At 44.8% G+C, this 6217-nt stretch overlaps 1 pseudogene; it reads left to right on the top strand.

The window, feature by feature from the left end:
- Positions 1 to 2470, top strand: part of LOC102864190 — a 41742-nt pseudogene extending 39272 nt beyond the window's left edge.
- The last annotated feature ends 3747 nt before the right edge of the window (positions 2471 to 6217 follow it).

The raw sequence follows: 6217 nt of genomic DNA, 5'->3' as shown, positions 1-6217 counted from the left end.
AAAAAAAAAAAAAAAAAGAGGGAGTTGTGCTGCTAACCCAAGGTGGCATCTTTCCAGGAGTTCTAATCTGTCAGTGGTTACACGAGTAAAAGATAGTCAACCATGCTATTTACAGCCTCTGGAAACTCACTGGAGTGTCAGCCCTGAGTCAATTCTACAGCAATGAAAATGACTTCATGGCAATGAACTTCAGGGCCTAACCTAAATGTTAGCCGTTTGAGCCCACCAAGGGGCATTGTAGCAATCTTTTTCCATCAAGTGCACAAGCTAGAGAATCCGTTGAGCAGTTTTCTGCATCACATGAGGTTGCTATCTATAAGTCAAAACTGACTCATTTTGACGGGCTGAGCCCGGTGGCAGAAGACAGTTACAGATATGGCCCAACTGGCAGGAAAAACGCAGAGGAATCTTTGTGTCCAGAAGGAATGGTCCTATCACAGGGCTAGGTTCCATGAATGTAAACAGGAGATCAGACACACAGAAAAAAAGAGAATCCTTACACTCTGTTTAGTGTGGAGGAAGAACATGTTGGCTGCCAAATAAAAGGTTGCAGGTTTGTTCCACTCAAAAGCATCATGGACAAACTAGCCACTGAAAAGCCCGTGAAGCAGTTTTATTCTGATATGTCTTGTCACCATAAGTGCCAAGGCAACTGGGTTTTGCAACTCAGCCTAATATCAAAAAATCTTAACCATACTAAGAGAAATGGGTTATTAAAATCCTTTTAATGCACACCCATATTTATTGAGGCTTTGTTCACAATAGCTAAGATCTGGAAACAACCCAAGTGTCCATCAACAAACGAATGGACAGAGAAGCTGTGGTATATTCACACAATAGAATGCTATGCAGCATTGAAAAACAAGGAACACATTAAATATTATGCAAAATGGATAACCCTAGAGGACATTATGTTGAGTGAAATATCTCAGTCACAGAAGGACAAATATTGCAAAGGGCCACTGCTGTTAAATGGGACTGACCTCAGGGTTGAGGGAAGACAGAAAAAGAGGGGAAGCATGATGTATATTGCATTAAAACAGATGAGGGAGAGAAGTGTTTTTAATAAATGGGACATATGAATGCGTATTCTTGTCATTACAGAAGTCCAGAGTGAAGGCTGCATAGTGGAGTGGACTTGGGGGTGGGGGGGACTGCATAACAATGAAAGCGTTTTTCTTTTTCTTTTCAAGAAGACTGAATTGGGGGGGAGGGGATAGGTAGGGAGAAAAGTGCAACAATGAATGACTGGAAACCCTAAGTCTCTGCAAACTTTCATTAAAATTAATAACTATTTAAAAAAAAAAACACACACACACAAACCTTTCAAACTAGCCAGTGGCGAGTTTTAAGACTCTAACACCAATCCTGATGCCACATTCCTCCTCATATAGCCCAGCATCTCGAATGATCTGTTCTGCATACAGATGGAAAACGCATGGAGACAAAATACATCCCTGACGGACCCCTTTCTTGATTCTGAAACATGTTGTGTGTCTCCTTGCTCTGTTCTGACGACTGCCTCTTGGTCCTCTATGCATCGGAGAGTTGGACAGTGACTAGAGATGACAGAAAGAGAATTGATGCCTTTGAGCTGTGGTGCTGAATATGAGTGTTGAATATACCATGGACTGCTAGGAGAACAAACAGGTTTGTCCTGGAGAGGGTGAAGCCGAAATGCTCCTTAGAGTCAAGGATTCTGAAACTTCATCTGACATACATTCATCTGGCATGTTGCAAGGAGGGACTGACTGGTCCTTAGAGAAGGACATCATGTTTGGGAGAGTGGAGGGACGGCGCAGGAGACGAAGACCCTCGATGAGATGGATCGATTCTGTGAGTGGAGTGGTGGGAATGAGTGTGTTTGCGACGACGAGGTTGGCACAAGATAGTACGGCGTTTAGAGCTCTTGTACACAGGGTCGCTATGAGTCGCAAGAGACTCGATGGCACATAACAACAACAACAACAACAACAACATATTTTGGTTCCGAAGTTTTACAGGGACTTTCCGCTGTGAGAAACGTGCAAATCTGGAGGCCACAATCTGGCTCAGATCTACCTCGCAAAGAAATGACCTTTCCCCTCCATCTCTCCTCTCCGCCTGCATTCATCTCAAACCACGGTACCCTTCCGCCCAACATCTCTAAACAATTCTCCAGCATCAATGCAATGTTGTCAATGCAGAGCCACAGATGGTCCTCAAAAGGAAAGACCCCATTAGGGCCCCCACCAGGTGTGGGACTCACCAGCCTTCTACAGCACGAACGCCCGGACCGGTTAACAACTCGCGAACACCTCCTAGAGATTCCCAAGAGCTGATCCACTCCACCAAGTGCACCGAGGCGGAAGCGGAAGTTCGCCCTGCGCGCCGCCTCTACAACCCGACGGGAAACCGGGCAGCAAAGCAAAGAGTCCGCAGAGAAATGACGTTCAGGGGAAAGTCAAGAACAGGGTCGGTGATTGGATGAGGAAGCGAGGGCTTCTCGTTATGTCCCGCCCAGCGTTATCCCAGCCCTCGGTGCGGTCTTTCTCTGTGGGCGGTTCCTGCACCAGCCAACACCCATTGCCTGTTTTCCTCCTCCATTTGGTTCGCGCCTCCAGCCACGACACAGTCTGAGGCGGAGCAGCCTGGGCGGGCCACCCGGAATCCTCCCTGTAACCCTTTTGTTGTTTAACCGAGATTGGCCATCTGTCACCCCCAGAGCAGCTAGTGAATTCGAATCGCGTACCCGCAGTTTACCATTTGACAATGTAAAAGGCCTCGAATCACAATATTTAAGGATGCCATGGGTAAAATATTGAATGATCTAGAAATATTAAAAGATTGAATACAGAGTCACTGTACCAGTAAGAATTGGCTGACAGAAGAATTTCAAGAAACAACATATGATCAAGAGGCAGTGGTGATGAAAGAAGAAAATCAAGCTGCTCTGAAAGACTTGGCGAAAAATAAAGCCCCAGGAACTGATGAAATAACAATTGATATTTTAACAAACAGATGCTGCCCTGGACGTGCTCATCAAGTTGTGCCAGGAAATCTGGAGGACAACTACTTGGCCAACTGGTGAATGGTGGTGGTGTTATGTACCACAACAGCTCTACCATTTTTGCATTCCCAACGATATTGAATGTTGTTGTTGTTGTTGTGCCGTCGAGTCGCTTGCGACTGAGTGACGCTATGTACAACAGCCCTAAACCATTCTCTGTCCTGTGCCAATTGCACTGTCTGCAATACACCCATTCCGACTACCCCAGTTACTGAATCAATTCACCTCATAGAGGGCCTTCCCCTCCTGCACCGTCCCTACACCCTCCCAAACATGATGTCCCTCTCCAAGGATCAGTCCCTCCTTACAACATGTCCAAAGTATGTCAGAGAAGCCTCAGAATCCTTGCCTCCAAGGAGCAGCCTCGTTTAACCCTCTCCAGCATGAACCTGTTTGTTTTCCTAGCAGTCCATGGTACCCTCAATACTCTTCTTCAGAACCACAGCTCAAAGGCATCAATTTTCCTTCTATCCTTCCTAGTCATTGTCCAACTCTCTGGCGCATAACAGATGATTGCAAAGACCATGGCTTGTAACAGATGCACCTTGGTCTCCAGAGTGACACCATTGCTCTTCAGTACTTTGGAGATGTCTTTAACAGCAGACTTTACCATTACAGTATGTCTTTTAATTTCCTGGCTGCTGGTGCCAAAAGTGTTGACTGTGGAGCCAAGCAAACTAAAGCTGTGAACAATCTCAATCTCTTCACCATCCATCCTGATGCTGCCAATTGGTCCCATGGTGAGAATATTTGTCTTCTTGATATTAAACCTCAAACCCATATTGAAGGCACTAGCAACATTATTGCCAATGTGAGATGGATCTTTGCAGAAAGCAAAGAGTAGTTGAGTGATTATCTGTTTCATGGACTATGCAAAGGCTTTTTACTGGGTGGATCACAACAAATTGTGGTTAACCTTGAGGAGACTGGAAATCCCAGAACACTTGATTACGCCTATGGGAACCCTATACTTGGACCAGGAAGCAGTCCTCAAAGAGCAGAGAAACACTGCATGGTTCAAAATCAGGAAGGGAGTGTGTCGGACATGTGTTCTTTATCCATACCTTTTCAATCTATATGCAGAATAGCTCATTAAGAGGCTGGGCTTTCAGGGAGCTCTGGTGGCCTAGTGGCAAGAAGTTGCACTGCAATCCCAGAGGTACATGGTTCAAATCCACCAGATGCTGTGCTGGAGAAGGAGGGGCAATCTCCTCCTGTACCAGTCAGATCTGATTTGACGGCACACACACACACACACAAAATAATAAAAATTAAAAAAAAAAAAGAGGCTGGGCTTTATGAAGAGAAATGTAGCATCAGGATTAGAGGAGGACTTATCAACAGACTAGACATAAACTTGCTTGCTGAAACTGTGGAGGACCTGAAGCCCTTGCTGCTGACGGTCAAGAACTGTAGTCTTCAATATGGATTGAAGCTCAACCTCAAGAAGATAAAGATTTTCACCACTGGACCAATTAGTACCATGATGGATGGATAAGAGATTGAGGTTGTTAACAGTTACAGCTTGCTTGGCTACACAATCAACACTTTTGTCACCAGCAGTCAGGAAATAAAAGGTGAATTGCATTAGGTAAATCAGCAGTCAGGGACCTCTCCAGAGTACTGAGAAGCAATGATGTCAGTCTAGAGACTAAGGTGTCTGGTCCGGGCCATGGTCTTTGCAATTACTTGCTATGCATCAGAGTGGACATTGACTAAGGATGACAGAAGAAGAATTAATGCTTTTGAGTTGTGATTCTGGAGAAGTCTTGAACATACCATGAACCACCAAAAAAACAAACAGGTCTGTCTTGGAGAGGGTGAAACCAAGTTTCTCCTCAGAGACTAGGATTTTGAAGTTCTATCTCACATATTTTGGACATGTGGCCAGGAGGAACTGATCCTTGGAAAATGACATCACGCTTGGAAGGGCGGAGGGACAGCGCAAGAGAGGAAGACCCTGGATGAGATGGATTGATTCAGTAACTAGGGAAATTGGGGAGGGGGGTAGGTGTATCAGAGTCAGTGAGACTGGCTCAGGACAGGGCAGGCTTCAGAGCTATTGTCCATACGGTTGCTATGAGTCGCAGGTGACTTGATGGCACATAATAACAACAAAACGTAAAAGGAGCTCTGGTCCATCAGGAGTTATGCTGCCAACCCAGAGGAGCCTAGTTCAAGTCCAGCTGCTCTGTGGGAGAAAAATGAGCAATCTCTTCCCATGCGATTTACTGCTGGAGGGTGAGCTGTGAGTCAGTTTTTACTTCAAGGCACATTACAACCACAGTTCTATAAAAGTTCTCATTAACATATGTCCTCATGAACAGAATAGAATCAGATTGCATGAAAGGATGGCTCACGATTGTGAATTGGCACAGCAGGCTCACTGACTTAGGGCTTATTTTCACCTTCAATTGCTTGCACAGGAATCCTCACTGCAGTAGTTTATTAGATGATGTCTTCTAGTTAATTACACGAAGTAAAGAAAGTTTTACTTTCCAAAGTACATTATGTGTAACTCACACAGCAAAGATCACAGCATAGTCATTGAGAAAAGCACGTATTTTCCATTCCAGTGCATGAAGGCATTACCCTGTTTGATGTGTGTTGTGTATCCAAATGATATGAATTTCAATTTCCCCATAAATACTTTTGACTAGAAGTATACTTTTTGACATTTTCCATGTTGTCCTAATTATTTAGGACAGAAGAATTACATGTGGATGTCGTCACAGCATTGTTTCTCTCACTGTTCAGGAGGCTGGAAGTCCAGCTGGAAGGCACCGACTCTAAGGGAAAGCTGGCTGGGACCCTGTTTTCCTTGGAGATTCTCAGGTGTCTTGATATCTTCCCCTGAGTCTAGGAGATGCTCCATTAGAGATCTCAGATCCACAGGATGCACTCTCCCCCAAGTTCTTTTTACTTTATGTTATTTAGGTGTCTCTTTTGTAGCTTGAAAGTTTGATTCAAGGACTGAGGTGATGACAACTTCTTCAGGTTGTGGTGAAAAGGAAAAAAAGCCAGGTGGACTCCACATGTATCTGTGAGCCTAGAGCTATAGAAGTTCTGGCCAGTGGCTGACCTGGCTGGCCTCTGTCCCTTCCTTTGGTTCTCATGGCTAAACCAAATGCCATATCAGGATATGAGGGAGGCGTAATACAAGCCAGA

Source organism: Elephantulus edwardii, unplaced genomic scaffold (assembly GCF_000299155.1).
Source record: "Elephantulus edwardii isolate Elephantulus edwardi_28Jun2011 unplaced genomic scaffold, EleEdw1.0 scaffold00444, whole genome shotgun sequence".
NCBI classification, from domain to species: Eukaryota; Metazoa; Chordata; class Mammalia; order Macroscelidea; family Macroscelididae; genus Elephantulus; species Elephantulus edwardii.
Note: the sequence above shows the minus strand (reverse complement) of the source record. Positions and strands in the feature narration are given on the sequence as shown.